At 44.9% G+C, this 17,103-nt stretch overlaps 1 protein-coding gene across 2 annotated transcripts in view; it reads right to left on the bottom strand.

The window, feature by feature from the left end:
- KCNE2 (potassium voltage-gated channel subfamily E regulatory subunit 2) overlaps window positions 1-17,103 on the bottom strand; it is a 165,345-nt gene that overhangs the window by 147,027 nt on the left and 1,215 nt on the right. For both annotated transcript variants that reach the window (XM_033123272.1, XM_033123264.1), the window contains 2 exons: window positions 15,537-15,640; window positions 1,775-1,894 (listed from right to left, as the gene is read on the bottom strand). The gene's annotated coding sequence lies outside the window, so the exon portion shown is untranslated. The remainder of the gene's footprint in view (window positions 1-1,774; window positions 1,895-15,536; window positions 15,641-17,103) is intronic.

Genomic DNA, 17,103 nt, shown 5'->3' with positions numbered 1-17,103 from the left:
TTTGGGTAGATACCCAGAAGAGGGATTTCTGGGACATATGGTAATTCTATTCTTTAATTTTTTGAGAAACCTCTATACTACTTTTCATAGTGGCTGTACCAATTTACATTTTCACCAGCAGTATATAAAGGTTCCTTTTTCTCCACAACCTCTGCAACACTTGCCATTACTTGTCTTGTTGATAATAGCCATTCTAACAGGTGGGAGGTGGTATCTCATTGTGGTTTTGATTTGCATTTCCCTAATAGCTAGTGAAGTTGAGAATTTTTTCATGCATCTGTTGGCTGTTTGTATGTCTTCTTGGGAGAAATGTCTGTTCAAGTCTTCCGCCCACTTTTAATTGGATTGTTTTCTTGTTGAATTGTACAAGTTCTTGATATATTTTGGATATTTGCCCCTTATCAGAGGTGTTGTTTGCAAATATCTTCTCCCATTCAATTGGTTGCTTCTTTGTTTTGTTGATGGTTTCATTTGCTGTGCAGAAGCCTTTTAGTTTGATAAATTCCCATTCATTTATTCTTGCTTTTACTTCTGTTGCCTTTGAGGTCAAATTCATAAAATCCTCTCTGAACCCAAGGTCCATAAGTTTAATACTTATGTTTTCTTCTATACGACTTATTGTTTCAGGTCTTACGTTTAGGTCTTTGATCCATTTTGAGTTCATTTTGGTATATGGTGACAGATAACAGTCTAGTTTCACTCTTTTGATAAATTATATTTTGATATTCATTCAGTTCAAAATATTTTCTAATTTCCCTGAGACTTCCTCTTTGACTCATGGATTATTTAGAATTGTGTTAATTTCTAAGATTTTGGAATTTTTCCAATCATCCTGTTATTGATTTCTAGTCTAATTCCATTATAGTGAGAGAACATACTTTGCATGACTTCATCTCTTTAAGTCTGTTAAAAATCTGTCTTATGACCCAGGATCTGGTTTAACTGCATCCTGGAAATTTTGATGATTATGTTACAAGACTCTAAATTTTATCTAATTCCTATGGAGAATGTTGTGGTGGTTGTTTTTAACAGAGAATCTACCAGGCTGAGTTCCGGTCAATGGTTTCAAGCAGTTTTGGTTCTAATACAAGTTCTGTTTTCCAACATTTCAGATCTGCCCCTACGTGTACTATCCAGTGGCCAGTCTGAAACCCTGGGCAATGGTCTACTTTGTAATACAGTTCTGAAAGTCTATGGTATGCTATTTATGGTCAGGTCTCATCTTGTGTATCTCAAGGATGAGCCCAGAAGTTCATAAACAACTTCATGGAGTTGCTTCCCCTAGCTCTTCCCTCTCTCTGGTATTTTCCAGTTCTCAGGGGCTCAACTTTTTGGTCCTCTGGGCAGAAAGCTGGGGCTTTACTCAGTCTGCTCTTCTATGAACTTCCTACAACTACATCTGCGTCCAGCGAAAAGTGGTGAGAGGACAGGGAGAGAAAAAGCTTTGGGAGTTTGCCCCACACTCTTGAGACCACAGCTGCTCTAATCAGACAGAAGATTCTCCTTTCTCAGTTTTAGGCTCCTATGAGTTCTCACGGCCCTGACACCACAGGATGGCTTGGGGCCCGAAGCATGAGAAAATGGAGACGAAAAAAAGAAACAAAACAAAACAGGGGATTTCTCTACTCCTTCTAAGTATTAGGAAACCTCTCTCCTGCTCTCTATAGGGCTTCTCCTGGGGCTGTCAGTATGGGCAGCAGTGTTGCCTTCTGGGTTTCAGACTGTACTGAATCCAGGCTGGTTTGTTCTGGAAGGGGGAAGAATAGTAACTCACCACCAGTTCAGGAGTCCTCAAGCTTCTGTCATCTTCTCCAGTCTGCCAGCTACCATTTTCTTTTGGGAGTCTTCAAGTAACTCTTCCACACATTCTGTCCCAATTTTATAACAATATTCACTGGAAGACAGAGTTGAATGTGCTTAGTCCATCTTGCCCTGAACCAGAACCCAATATGTTTTATTTTATGCATTTAAAAACATGATTCAAAAATAAGATCGACAGGCTTCATCAGCTTCTGAAGAGGTCCATGGCATAGAAAGGACCTTAGACAAAAGGGAGGGACAGACATATCATTAGTCACTTGCAGATCAGCATTATACATGTGAAGGAGGAGAAACTAGGATCTACAGAAGCTTGGAGAGCACCTAGGCTAACCTGGAATGAGGGAAGGCTTCCCAGGGACCAGGGGAAGAACAGTGTCTCAGCAGATGGAAAGTCATGCTCATGGGCCAGAAAAGAACTAGAGCATGGAAAGTGTGGGTCACAGCAAATAGTTCAGAATTGCCAGGATGTGAACTTCTCTTGGCCCTTGAGACCATGCACAGAAGAGAATCACATGGTTTTGTTAAAAAGCATTTGTGGACTATCAAATTCAATGACATTCTAGGTCCACCGGAAGCTGTCATACTGACGATATCCATCATAGAATCCAATTCCAGATTTCCTTCTCCATTCTATACATAGACTCTGTTATGTAGGCATTTAACATTCGCATAAGGAACCCATTCATTTTGTATGCTTGGCAACAAACTCTGTTGTGGATACATATACCATTGCACAGCTATCTTAAATTGCTGTTTCAGAGATCAAAAATTCAATGAGGAGGCTGAAAGAAAATACAAAAATGAAGGATGCAAAAGAATAAAATAGCCAAAGGAAAAAATTTTAATTCCATCTTTTCATTATTATGAACTAGAAGAACAGCCACAAAGAACTGACATAATCAGTATAATATATTTCTTTGTGCTTTTTGAAAAATTCAAATTTGTCAGAGCTTGGGGCAGAACATGGAAATAAATATGATGAAACAGAGAAAGTGTGCTAAGAAATACAAAAAGAACTAAATTCCCAAGGCAGGTAAAGCCCGCATGTAATAACACAGATTCAAATCCCTGTGGACAAACATAAGCCTGTTGTGAAAAATCTAGTGGCTTTGCCACAGAAACTATGGGCTGGATCTGACCTCAGGCATAGAACTCATTTCCTTATCATGCAATAAAAGGATATTTGAGGGTGGGGAGAGGGGAGAAAAAAGAGAGAGAGAGAGAGAGAGAGAGAGAGAGAGAGAGAGAGAGAGAGAGAGAGAGAGAGAGACAGAGAGAGAGAGAGAGAAAGAAAGAAAAGGATTAGGCATTCACACCGCTACAGAGATTTTTGCACAAAATATGACTGGTTAAGAATAAAATAGAAAATAAAGAGAGAGTTCATTTATCTTAAGAAAACATTTGGTACCATCCCATGTAACACAACTTGCTTGAAAATCAAAATGGGGAAAGAGAACAAACTGGGAGACTTTCATTCCGGCTTGCAACTAACCTTTATGAGCATCTACTATAAACCAGGCCAGCACTAAGCTCTTGAGTGTGTTATGCCCTGAATTGTGTCCCTCAAATTCATATGTTGAAGCTCTAAACTTCAGCACCTCAGAATGTGACTGTATTTGGAGACAGAGCCTTTAAAGTGGTGAGTAAGGTTAAATGAGGTCATTAGGGTGGGCCCTGATCCAATCTGACTGGTGTCCTTAAAAGAAGAGGAAATTTAGATACACAGAGACACCAGGAGTCTGCGCACACAGAGGGAAGACCACGTGAGGAGATAGTGAGAAGTCAGCCCTCTGCAAGCCAAGGAGAGAGGCCTCAGACGAAATCAAACCTGTTGACACTTTGGCCTTGGACTTCCAGCCTCCAGAACTGTGAGAAATGAATTTCTGTTGTTTAAGCTGCCCCCTCTGGTACTCTGTTATAGCAGCCTGGGCTGACTAATGCAGGTGGGAAGGCGATGACGAATCCACAGTCATCCTAGGATACTTCAACAGCTCTCTTTGAAATGGACAGGTCAATTTGTCAAACACATAGTGAAGATCTGGAGAAACTGAGTAACAAATAAACTGAATGACATAGATCTGTGTAGATATTTAGACTAAGCTTAGAAAACAAATTCTCTTCAAACACTCATAAACGATTTTACAAAACTGACCATGACTAGTGTTGTAGTTCAGGCTACTATAACAGAATGCCATACACTGGGAGACTCTCCAATAAACATTTATTTCTCACATATCTGGAGACTGGGAGTCCAAGGTCAGAGTAACAGAATAGTCGGGTTCCTGGGGAGGGTCCTCTTCCTGGTTTACAAATAGCCATCTTCTCATTTTATCCTCATCTGGTGGAGAGAGAAAGACAGGAAGCAAACTCTCGTGTCCCTTAAAAGGGTACTAATCCCACTGGTGAGGGATCCAGCCTCATGATCTAATCACCTCCCAGAGGCCTCACCTCCTAGTACTGTCACCTTGGGAGTTAGGATTTCATCACATGAATTTGGGGCGCCGGGGACACAAACATTCAATCCATAACAATTAGACCACAAAGAAAATAGTAAAAATACAGATGTTCTGGTCAATGCAGAAGGCTGAAATGATGAGGAAGGATGTCTTGCCCCAAATCAATGAAAATATTGAGTAAAATACAACAGCAGAATTTTGTTATGTAGCTGAGCTCAACACCAAACAGAGAATGTCCAGAAAAAAAGGGGGATGACAAAAAGCAGTGAGCAGTAGCTAACGCATCAAAAACAGCCCCCGGCCTCAGAGTCAAACGTCTGGCCTGGGATTTGGGGTCCACACTGGAAGAGTTGCTAGGCTGCCGGGCCAGGGGAGGCTGGGAGCTGGAAGGAGCCACTGGCATGAAAGCAAACTAGAAGAACTCAATCTATGGACCCAGAGCCTCAGACCAGACCCAGCCAAGGATGGGAAAAGAATTACCCATGAGTGATTGGCATGAGTGAATGAATGAATAGAATCCGCGGTTTCCTCCTGTCCATGACTCCAGAACTGCCCCCTATGTTCATTACTGGGCTGCAGGTACAACACTACTTCCTGGTGCCTGAATCTTTTACCTAATTACCAACTAGAACAGCATCTGTAAGAACAACAGGCAGCTGCCCGAGTCTGTGTGCCTGCTTCCTATCCGAAGAAATATTTGTTGAAAAACATGAGACTACACTGCAGCTGGATCTTTTCCCCGTCACCCCCACCCTGCTCTGCCAGCCTGAGGTCAAGTGCATCCCGAGGGAGATGGCATGTTTGTGAAAATGCCACCGCGGTGCCACTCCATGGCAGGCATCGCGTATTTCAGAAATTGCAAGAAGTCAGCCTGTAGTATAGTGAACAAGGCCAGGCTTAGGAGACTGGGGCACTGCAGAAGGCATCACGCTTCTTCGAACCTCAGTTTCCTCATGTGAAAATGGGAATAACAACCATTTTTGAAGGTTACCATGAAAATCAAGTGAGATATGTAGACTAGTAACAATAATAAACAAGTGAATATGATGATGACAATGATGTGCTTAGGTATAAATGGGTTCCTTGAGTTGATGTTAAAAAATTGCCCCTATGATGTATTTTTATCTTTGGTTTCAATATCTTGCTAGAATGCCTGACAAGTCTTGGCATTTATAGACAGAAGTTCAGTGCCTTGGAATAAAGAGTGTGATCACCAGGTATGCCTGCCAAATGGAAGAAATGTCTCTGCTAGCTTTTAACGCTATGGCCATGTGGCTACATGAGTGGAAGATTCCATGAGCTGAAAATGTGTAGACCCACTCCACCCAGCCTGGATCTGCAAACCTGTACCAACTAAACTTAGAAAACAAATTCTCTTCAAACACTCATAAATGATTTTACAAAACTGACCGTGATTAGTGTCTTACTTCAGGCTCCTATAATAGAATGCCGTACACTGGGAGGCTCAGCCAACAAACATTTATTTCTCACAGATCTGGACAGGGTGACATTTGAGACGCCCTATGGGGCCAGTAAGTCTGTGTGCGGAAGTGCACAAGACATGACACCTGAAGGCCCACGTGCCCCCCCCAAGATCCCTGCCGCAGGCAGAGGTCCCAACTTGCCTCAGTCTCCACATAATCTGTACTCTATAGAAAAGCTAAATTCAGTAGTCTGGACGGCAAGCTGAGGGTGCCACCACCCCCTCTGTCATCTACTACAATGAAATTATAACCCCCTCCTCTTTTTCTATAACAGTTTTATTGAGACATAATTCACATACCATGAATACGCCCATTTAAAGCGTGTGATTCAATGGCTTTCAGTACATTCAACAGGGTTGTGTAGCCATCACCACAATCAGTTTTAGAACATTTTCATCACCCCAAGAAGAAACCCATCCTCCTTAGCTGCAACTCCTCATTTCTCCCCAGTTCCCTCGCTAATTTACTTCCTGTTGCTATGTATTTGCCTCTTCTGGAATTTCATATAAATGGAATCCAACAATATGTGACCTTTTGTGACTCGTTTCCTTCACTGAGCATGTTTTCAAGGTTTACCCTTGTCATATGAGCACATGTCAGTACTACATTTTTCTTTACTGCCAAATAATATTCCACTGCAGGAGTATATCCGCATGTTATTTCTCCATTCATCAGTCGGTGAACATTTCGGTTATTTCTACATTTGGCTCTTATGAATAACGCTGCTATGAACATTTGTATACAAGTTTTTTGTGTGGACACATGCTTTTCAGTTCTTGGGAGTACCCAGGAAGGTCTTTTATTTCTTGGTTCTCCCCAGGAGAGGGATTGTTGGGTTGGACAATAACTCTGCGTCTAACTTCTTGAGGAATGACAGACTGTTTCCCAATGTAGCTGGTAGGAAGCATCCCACATTGGTAGGATGCTTTCAAAAACAACTGAATTACAAAAAAGAAAAAAAAAAAAGAGCTATTCAGCATCCCCACCTCTTTCCTGGAGAGCATCAGAAGTTGGTAAAGATCTGCTTCCCTTTTATTTGTACAAAGTGAAGCAGAAGCAATAGGCTTTGATCGAAGTCCTCCTCCTAAATTGTGGAGATTTCAGGCCCAGCAAGCGCCCTTCCCTGTGATTCCATTTTCTCTCCTAGAAATAAAGACAGAGGCAGAAGCATCTTCTTCAAGTACCCACTTAGGCTCTGAACAACAGGGTTGCTGGTTCGATTCCCACATGGGCCAGTGAGCTGCGCCCTCCACAACTAGATTGAAGACAATGAGCTGCTGCTGAGCTGCTGGAGGGGTGGCCGATGGCTCAGTTGGTTAGAGCACGAGCTCTCAACAACAAAGTTGGCAGTTCAATTCCCGCATAGGATGGTGGGCTGTGCCCCCTGCAACTAAGATTGAAAATGGCGACTGGACTTGGAGCTGAGCTGCGCCCTCCACAACTAGATTGAAGGACAATGACTTGGCGCTGCTGGGCCCTGGAGAAAGAAACTGTTCCCCAATAAAATTTAAAAAAAGAAGAAAATATGCAGTCTGCAGGATCCAGGCCAGTCATTAAAAAAAGTAAAATAAGTACCCACTTAGTCCAACACGGTAGAAAACAGGTACAGGAGAAAAATGCTAAGAAATGTGGATTTAAAGCTAAAAATTTAGAACATGGAACAAAGCTTCACGTGAAATACAACAAGATCTTCACAAGACTGCTCGAGCAATTCAGGAACCTCCTTGGCTCCAAGGAGAGAGGTTTTCCTCATCCTTCTCTCAGGCCTAAGAAAGCAAAGAGCAGGGTGATGAGAAGTAACCTGGGGAGCCAAACAAGGTGGCTGCACCCAAAGGCTCTGCCGGAATGCCTGGAGTTAAGTCAAGTTTTCCGCTGGTCTGACTAGCCAGGCAGAAGAGCAAAATGAATAGCATGTTCAAACCTCTCTTCAGAAGTCAGACCGTCATGCTCTGCGGCTTATTGTAGCCTTGGAGAGAATCATCAACAATGCAGAAATGGATTTGGGGTGTGATACATGGGGGTGACCATCCTTTGAATCTTATGTCCACCTATGCTGAATTGGAAGGGTTCATACAGAGAGTTCTTTTGGGTATAAAAGCAATTCTGCTGGTCACAGGCAAAAAATCATCACGGTACAGAATGACGAGTAAGATGGTCTGTCTTTCTTTTCCACAGTCAACAACAGGAAACACACACACACACACACACACACACACACACACACACACACGAGTATTTTAGGTGTTGCTTTCCCCACGCAATTCAAACTGCAAGGTGGTAGAGTGAAAAATGTAAATAGGCAACAATGGAAAAAAATCAACAATTCCACTATAAATAAGCTTTATGACTCCATCTGAGAAAGAAAACAGGGATCTGGATAGTATGTGCCTCTTCCCTTTCAAACCCAAACCGTAATCAAAAGCAAAAGGCTCAAAAACACAACAGAGATAGAACTGGCATTTGTAGCTGTGATGGAGAGACCTGTGGAATGAAAAAGCCCCACACGATGACAGCGGAGAAGTGTGGTGTTTTGTTTCATTCGGGAGATGCCTACGAGGGGCTCAGACCCCTTGAGAGGGGGCCCCAATCACTCCGCAGTCGGGATCAGCAGCCGGGGTCTGCCATGTGATGAGGCAGCTGAGCTCAGACAGGGGTCCGATAAGCAGCCTCAGGGCGGGAGGGAAGGAAGGAGGGGAGCTTAACGCTGTGCAGACTGCCACCCGAGAGGGACAGCACTGCAGCTCCCAAGGCTTCAGGCGCTGTGGTTGCTGGCTATCGAGGGCTTGGAAATGGGGCTCAGTGCCTTCTCCGTGTTCCCCATCTCTGGACCCTGGTGAGATGGAAGAGCCTGTTTTCTGAGAAAGGCCTAGAATGAGATGTTAACACCATAGAGTTGGCGTCTGCGGTTTACCTGAGTCTCTGTGCCTTGGGGCAGGACAGGCTGTGACATCACTCAGATACTGCCCATTGTGTCACCCAAATAATTTTTATGATAGTCTGGCCTGTCATGGCCGACTTCCTCCATCTGTGCCTCTCATCTCGGGGCTCTTTGGGCATGTTGGCTCCTCTGGGCACTAGTTCTCTCCTACACCCTCGACCTCCCTATAGCTCCGTGGATCCCCACTCCCATTCCGTTTTAAAGGAGACTTTGTCATGCTCAGCCTCTTGAGTCCCTCCACCTCCGGGCATGGCTGAGGCCTGGTTCTCCCTCACGCACCTACTTCCCTCAGGCATCCCAGGGCAGGGCTCCTCTTGCCACCGCCAGGGTCTGTCAGCATCAGGAAGGAATTCAACACCCCCACAGCTGGCTCCTTTGCCTCCCGGACACTCTCTTCCTGAACTCCTCTGCTCCAGTAAATTTCAGCCCCACCACAGCCACCGTCTCCCACAGTCTGCCAGGACCTTGACTTCTCCAGAATCCCTCTGCAATTCTCCAGTTTGACATTGGCATGCATCAGGGATCTCATTTCAGGATTCCTTCCTTTCCATTTTGGTGGCACTGGCTTCACGCACAGCCAATGCCACTGACCTTGCTTAGCTAGCTGTTAAGGTTGGAAAAAATCCAATTACGTCTTGCTCACCAAGGGGTTGACTAATCATGGATTACATGAGAACTGACGAATACTCCTCCTTCAAAAACGACCATGTAAACTCCTATGGTCTTAAAGCTATTGTCCTACTCTTACCTCTCCTCCTTCCTGTCAAAGTATTCATTTAGAAAGTTAAACCCATGACTCACGTACAAATAGAAAATGAACATGTACCCAAAATTTATTTAACTCATTAATGAGCAAACCAGTAGGACAGGAAAGGTGGTTCAAAGAGCATTTGTGGAATTTACTGGTATTTAAAAACAAAACAGAATATGAGAATGACTTCTGGATCATTTGTTAGATACAAAACTGGTTCATGCCCCACCTGGGAATAAAACCTCAACTGTCGTGGTTATCTTTTCTAAGGGAATGAAACCAACAAGTTAACATGTAACTTTACTGTATCTGGACTTATCAAGTAATACATAGTAAATTCAAACACAGCTATATTCTCCTTAAGAATTAAATAATGCTTGGGTGAGCCTGTCGAAAATGCCCCAGTGTGACATTGAGAGGACATGTCCCTTGACTTATTTCTACGTTTTGGACAATTTTTCTTCACTAAAGAGAGAGATTCTAAACTAGTTATCTGAAAATCTCCACACTCATTCCTTCCTGAACTTAAGAAAAAAAGAAAACCATAAGTGCATCACTCACACTCCATTAGGCTCTTGATGACCGAAGAATGACTGTCACCTGGCATGACTCAGCAGTAGGAATGGTCCTTTGGCAGCCCTCCCACCACACAGATGGCCACCAGCCCTCCCAAGACCAGTCCTGGCCAAGAATGCAGACACTTCGAGTTCCAGGAGGTCATTCAGGAATGGATTAGGTGGGTTTACACCTTCATCAAGACATCATAAGATAGGAACGTCAAGGAACCTTCTGGAAAGTCTCCCTGGATTTCCTCAGACAGATGGTGTTTCCTGTATTCAGTCCTCTCAGGACTGAGCGAGCCCACTGTCAGCCCATGCCAGGCTCTCATCAGGCTCCCAGGCAAGGCCTCTTCTTCAAGCTCTATTAATCAATTTAAAGCCATTTCTTCTCTTTCTTCTTCTCCTTCTCCTTCTCCTTCTTCTTCTCCTCCTTCTCCTTCTTCTTTCCTCTGTGAAAATGGTTCACAATGGATCATTGTCTTCATATAAACCTCTTAAGACAATTTTTAAGATGTTCTTTCTTTTCAGCTCAATAATCCAAACTGTTACCACCTTCTTAAATCTACTGTTATTTGTGCTTCGCTGAGCCCTCTGGGTCTCTCTTAAGACCAGGAAGAGCGTAAGCAACCCCCAGGGACGACTTCACAAAGCAGATCTCGTGTCTCCCGCACCATATGACCTTTCTCTAAACAAAAACCCAGCCTTGCTCACACATTTATGGTAGAGGAATAGCCTTTAGAGTGTCTCTTATGTTGTTTGGCTTGCTCAGTCTTTCTTTACCGTGATTGGAAATAGTTCCACTGTGTTCTTCAGTCCACGGTCATTGTTTTTTAAAAATTAGCAATTATAGTTAACAAAAAGGAGAAAATAAAAACTACCCATCATCACACTTCTCAGAGACAACTACTGCTCATACTCAAATGTTGGTACTTGGGTTTTCGGTCTTTTTTTCCTGATTTTTTTTTTTTTTTTTTTTAAAGAAGTGATCAGACTTAAGGGCTGGAGTGCCCTTAAGCCACTTTTTTTCACCCAATAACAGCTGGGGGTCCCACACTTTACCCCTGCTCGGAGCTGTCTTGCTTTCCCCAGTTGTTGGGTCACAGCCTTAGACCATCACCACCGCTTGCTACAACCCATTCAACACAGAGGCAGCTCCTCGTCTCAGAACCAACCGGTCCAAGCAGCGGTTCAGATCAGTTGAGGAGGGAAATAGAATCTTCTGGAGATAAAGCCTTTGCAGCTATAATTAGTTAAGGATCGCAAAGTGAAATCATCTGGACCTATGGTGGGCTCTAAATCAAAATCTGACACCCTAAGAAGAGGAGGGGGACACAGACACACACAGGGAAGGAGGCCATGTGACGACAGAGGCAGAGATTGGAGTGATGCAGCCACAAGCCTAGGAATGTCAGGAGCCACAAGAAGCTGGAAGAGGTGACAAAGGACCCTCTCCTGGAGCCTTCAGAGGGAGCAGGGCCCTGCTGACACCTGACTTCAGACCTCTGGCCTCCAGCACTGTGAGAGAATACATTACTGTCATATTAAGTCACCCTCCTTGTGGTCCTTTGTTACAGCAGTTTGGACCCTGATGGTGGCGGTGAAGGAGATGAGAGCCGGTTGAAGCCAGGTAGGTTTAAAGGTAAGAAAATAGGATTTGCAGAGGGGACGGGATGGGGGATGTGAAGGAAAGTAAGGAGTCTAGGATGATTCCAAGATTTCTGGCTTGAGCCAGTGGGAGGCAAGGGAAGACTTTCAGAAGAGTAGGCTTGGAAGGGAAGCAGGAGCTCACGTTGGATGTGTGAAGTCTGAGGTGCCTGTTCGGCTTTCAAGGCAAGATATGCTGTGGGGCCATTGGAGACACCCATGGGGAGCCCAAGAGAGAAAATCCACGCCAGAGACAGAAAACTGGGGGTCTTCATATATGTGTATATATGCGTATGTATGTGTATAAATGTTTACGAGGTCAATTAAGTTTGCGAACTCATCTTAGAAAATGTGCTACATACCTCATTGCTGAGTATCACTACGGTCACCTTCGAAGGACTCCCCTTGGGAAGCTATGCACCGACGCCAGCGCCTAGTCCACCCTTCAATTTTGGAACTCTTTTTCTGGAATGACCATCAGAGCTGTCATCGTATTACCCTTGATGTCCTGAATGTCATCAAAATGTCTTCCTTTCAATATTTCCTTTATGTTCGGGTGAAAAAAGAAGTCACCGGGGGCCAGATCAGATGAGTAGGGAGGGTGTTCAAATACAGGTATTTGTTTACTGGCTAAAAACTCCCTCACAGACAGTGCCATGTGAGATGGTACAATGTCGTAATGCAAGAGCCATGAATTGTTGGCGAAAAGTTCAGGTCATTTTCATCTAACTTTTTCATGCAGCCTTTTCAGCACTTCCAAATAGTAAACTTGGTTAACTGTTTGTCCAATTGGTACAAATTCATAATGAATAATTCCTCTGATATCAAAAAACGGTTAGCAACAGCATAGCAACAAGTTCGCAAACCTTATTGCCAGACCTCATAGATAGTTAAAACTGTAAGAGTGGATAAGATCACCCGGGGAGTGAGAGTAGACAGAGAAGAGGTCTAGGGCAAAGCCTGGGACACCCCAATACTGAGAGTCGAGGAAATGAGGAGCAGCCAGCAGGAGCCCATGGAGACCAGAGATAGGAAGGACAGTCTACGATGCCACAAACACCCAGTGAAGAAGGCACTGGGGCTGGGGCCGGTGAGCAACTGTGTTAGTACTGCTAAAATAAAATGAGGGCCGAGAGGAGTGGTGGATTCAGGGACTCTGACACGAGTGGAGACGGGGTAAAAGCCTGATGTGAGTTCAAGGAGGAGAGGGAAATGCACTTTGATCCAAAAGGAAGGGCTTCTTTTCATTCCTTTCACATTTGTTTTCATTGAAGAGACTAAGAAGAGAGGAAATGAAGAACACAGAGAACTCACTGCTGTTTTAAAGGTAATTAAAATGCATTTGATTTGGAGGGTGTTATGAAAACCCTTGGGGTATCGTGCCGTCTTGAGAGTGGGGCTGCTCTACTACTTCTCTAATTACCCCTTTCCATGCCCTTAGCTAAACCCCATCGAATCTGCCTGCTCCCAGGGCCAGGAGATAAATGGAGCACTGTGCCCAGACTCCTCTCTTACATTCTGGCTCTTTCTGGTGGCATCACCAAGCCCTTCCACCCAAGTACTTTTTAAGTGTTCCTTTCAAAGAGACGGCCCTCGGTCATGTAAACTACAGCTCCCTAGAGGATGGGAGCTGGCGGAGGAGAATGAAAGTAAGCGTGGATGAGAAGAGGAGGCCGGATGGTGGAAGACACACTGGACAGGCAGAGGAACATCAATGGTGGGAATAAAAATCTCCTTTATTGCAGAAAAAGGCTGGAGAACAATAGAAAGGCGTTGAAGAGGTCCTCAGCACAAAAACAAAGCAGAAGCCGCAGAGTCAAATGCAGTCTGTTCTCGTTATCCGGGTAGTTATGTCGTATAAAGTTGCTGCGAACACTGATTTGGAGAATACTAACCCATCGCTCCTAGGGGAAATACAGGGTTAGGTTCCTACAAGCCTCTGATCACAACGTGTATGGCAATCCACCAATACGTATGTGTTTGTATTGGTGGGTTGACACGTGTGTTTTATGTGTTTCTTTTAAAAGGCACTTTATTTAATGTATGTGTACCATTGATTATTAACCGTGAACAAGGCCAGCAGCACTATTGCTCAAGCCTGAACAAGCTAACCTAACCTGTTTTCTATGTAAGGCACATGGCAGCCTTCCCATGCTTAGGGACACTACACAGCACGTCAGCACGACACTCGGGGGTCATTTTAAACAGCAAGATCACCAGCTAAAATCACACAGATGCAAAAAACAAAAAAAGAAAAAGACACTAAATAGGCCGTGAAAAAGACACTTATTTACAGCATGAGAAAAAGAAACAAGAAGGTACAGTGTCGCCTTGTTCAGCCTTGGCTGGGAACAGACTTATCCACAGACTCAAATTTTTGCAGCTCTATATCCATGAACGACTGTGAAAACACCATGCGTATTGATTTGGGGGTCACAAATAAATTTTTGCAAGCAGGCAAATTCACAAATGCAGAATCTTCAAATAATAAGCGTTCACTATACCCGTGAACAGAGTTTGATGTCTCTGTCAGAAAAAGCATAGTGCTCCACCCAAGTCATTTGGCTCAATATGAGCTTCATGGCAACAGTGGAGTCTCCCACTTATTTGGAACGGAGAGGTCAAGAGTGCATTTTGTATAATCCTTACTGCTGGCACTGTCCACTGGACAATGCGTCCTTGTCTTTTCTACTCACAATGGAATCATCTGGGCGCAGGTCTCTGGGAAGTAAGACAAGTCACATTTCCTTCCGGAGGCACAGCTAGTGCCAGGGTTCAGGGGAAAGTGCTCATTGCGGAACACACTGACACCAATTCTGCTCCCTTGCAGTGACCCAAAAGTCTTGAGCACTTTGGAGCCACGGTCTGGCTTCAGGAATCTGACATTTGCTGATCTCCCCATTGAGTTAAGGGGAGCTCAGAGGGTGCAAGGTTATCTATGAGGTTATCTCATAGGTATGGCTGCTGTAACTACAAACCTAAGGGTTGTGTTGGGGGTTGTGGGGCGGCTGTCTCCAAACCAGCCACCTCCTAGGGACTTCTTATTTGCTACACTGTTTTCCTGCTGTGGCTCTAAGTCTATGTCCCTTAAAACTTCATTCCCGGAGCAAAAAGAATGCTGGCAATGCGAGTCCAGCAAATGACTGCTGGCCTCTGGCGCTCCCTTTGCTGTTTTCTTCTGATTAAACACAGAACGTACTCTGTTTAGAATTAGAGTAGTAGCCCCATGGTACCTACTGGCGGGCTATGAAAACAACAGCTATGCGTATCAGATGAAAAGAAGTGTGCAACGAATACGCCTCTGTGAAATTCTTTTAAGCCTTCCCCACAGCCCCACCCCACCAAGTACCAGTTCTCAGGTCACTCAGGGAATAACCCCTCAGGAAAGGTGGGCAGTGGGACTCAGTCAGGGCCTCAGAGACGTGGAAGGGCTCTTCGAGATCGATTGGTTCACCGGACCCATTTTCCATATGAAGACACTGAGGCCTGCAGCCAAGGGAAGGGAAGAAATTGGCCAAGATCAAGGGGCTGGTGGGCGGCAAAGCAGGGCCATCGAGAAGGTCTCCGACCCGAAGTTCTCAGCTCATTCTACTACTCCGTTATTTTCAAGGTGACCAAGAATCCCACAAATTGCCCTGGAAACCCGCCACCATCCGCACCGTACTGGCCAGTTCCCAGGTGCAGAGGACAGAGCAGGGACTGGCAGGTGGTGTTCCAGGTTGATTCCAAGCGTAGTCACCTCGCTGAGCCCACCCAATCAATGCAAGCAGCAACAGCCCAGACAACACGGAGGACACACGTACACTTTCAAATGCCCCCACCCCCGCCCCAGCATTTCGGAGCACACCCAGTTCAGCGAGGGGTCACCCGACAAGCACTTACAGGGTTCAGGCCCGTCTACTGCTGCTGGACATCTGAAAACGTTGCCTCAGCCCTCTTTGTGCTTCTCCACGGTGAATTTCTATAATCCTTTCTTCCTCACAAATCTGTGGGCAGCATGGGGGGTTGGTCAATTAGAAAGCACGTTTCATAGCAAGTTAATTTGCACAGTACTCATGCTTGGTTCCTTGAAATGATCCTTTCAAGAAACCCTGAGCAGCCGTAAAATGTCTCCTCACCAGCTGATGGCAACTTGGCCCCTCCCTGAACCCCCAGTCTGTCCTGCACTCTAAGCTGCCTCCCACCATCGTACCACACACTTGTGCCACCCCCCCCCCCCCCCCCCGCACGGTCCACACTAGCTGTTCCCATGCCTGCTTTACACCATCTCTGCTGGAAACTGCCCCGCCCCCAATCCAAGTCCTAATGAGTCCTTCTCCATTTCCATAGCACTTGGTTTGAATCTCAATTATTTTTATTACGGTCTGTTTTCAGATAGCTGAGTACTTCTTCCTCGGTCTGTTTTCAGATAGCTGAGTACTTCTTCCTCCCCTACCTGCGAGAGCCTTGAGAGCAGGGACACTGCCCATTCCGTCTTTGTATCCTGCCTAGGGCAGCAGCTGCCATGTGTGTGCTCTATAAATACACCCCTGGAGTAATGCAGAGAGAAACAGCTCTGTAGGAAGATGGGGCAGGGGAAAATGTACCCAAAGTAGGCCTGGTCTCCACGTTTTCTTCTGTTGTTCTCAGGACACCCCTTTGAAGACTGGAGATTAAAAACACTCCCAAGGAACAGTATTACTCGGCCAGAAAGAAGGAAATCTTACCATTTGCAACAATATGGATATACCTAGAGAACATTATGCTGAGTGAAATAAGTCAGACAGAGAAGGACAAATACCATATGATCTCACTCATATGTGGAATCTAAAGAATAGAATAAATGAGCAAACTAATCAGAAACAGTCTCAGAGATACAGAGGAAAAACTGAGAGTTGCTAGAGGGGAGGGTGGGGTGGGGTGGGGATACGAAAGACAGTTTAGGGAATATCATCAATAATGTAAAGATTTTGTAGGGTGTCAGTTGGGCACTTGTCTTCTTAGGGAGACCACTTCATGGGTGGTGTAGATGCCTGACCACTGCCCTGTACACCTGTGGCTGAAGCAGAATAATACTGAATGTCAACTATAATATATATATATGGTCACGGGATGTGGAGTACAGCATAGGGAATAGAGTCAATGGAATTGCAACAGCTATATACAATGTCAGAGGGGTAGTAGATTGGAGAGGGGGGTTATCACTTTGTGAGGGGAGTAAATGTCTAACTAGTACATTGTTTTGTACACCTGAAACTAAAAAAAGAAAAAAAAAAACACTCCCAAGGAATCCCAGATCTTCTCTCTCCCCTCCAACAGCAACGAAGCCCAGGCTTCGGTCTGGGACCGGGACAGGAAGGGCCGGGTGTAGGATGCTGAGGGCCGGCCCCTCAGCACTACCTGAACTGCAGAGAATGGCAATGCCCACCTCCAGAAGGGTGCAGGGGGCCAAAAGTCGGCTTTCCAATCA

Source organism: Rhinolophus ferrumequinum, chromosome 2 (genome assembly GCF_004115265.2).
Source record: "Rhinolophus ferrumequinum isolate MPI-CBG mRhiFer1 chromosome 2, mRhiFer1_v1.p, whole genome shotgun sequence".
NCBI classification, from domain to species: domain Eukaryota; kingdom Metazoa; phylum Chordata; class Mammalia; order Chiroptera; family Rhinolophidae; genus Rhinolophus; species Rhinolophus ferrumequinum.
Note: the sequence above shows the minus strand (reverse complement) of the source record. Positions and strands in the feature narration are given on the sequence as shown.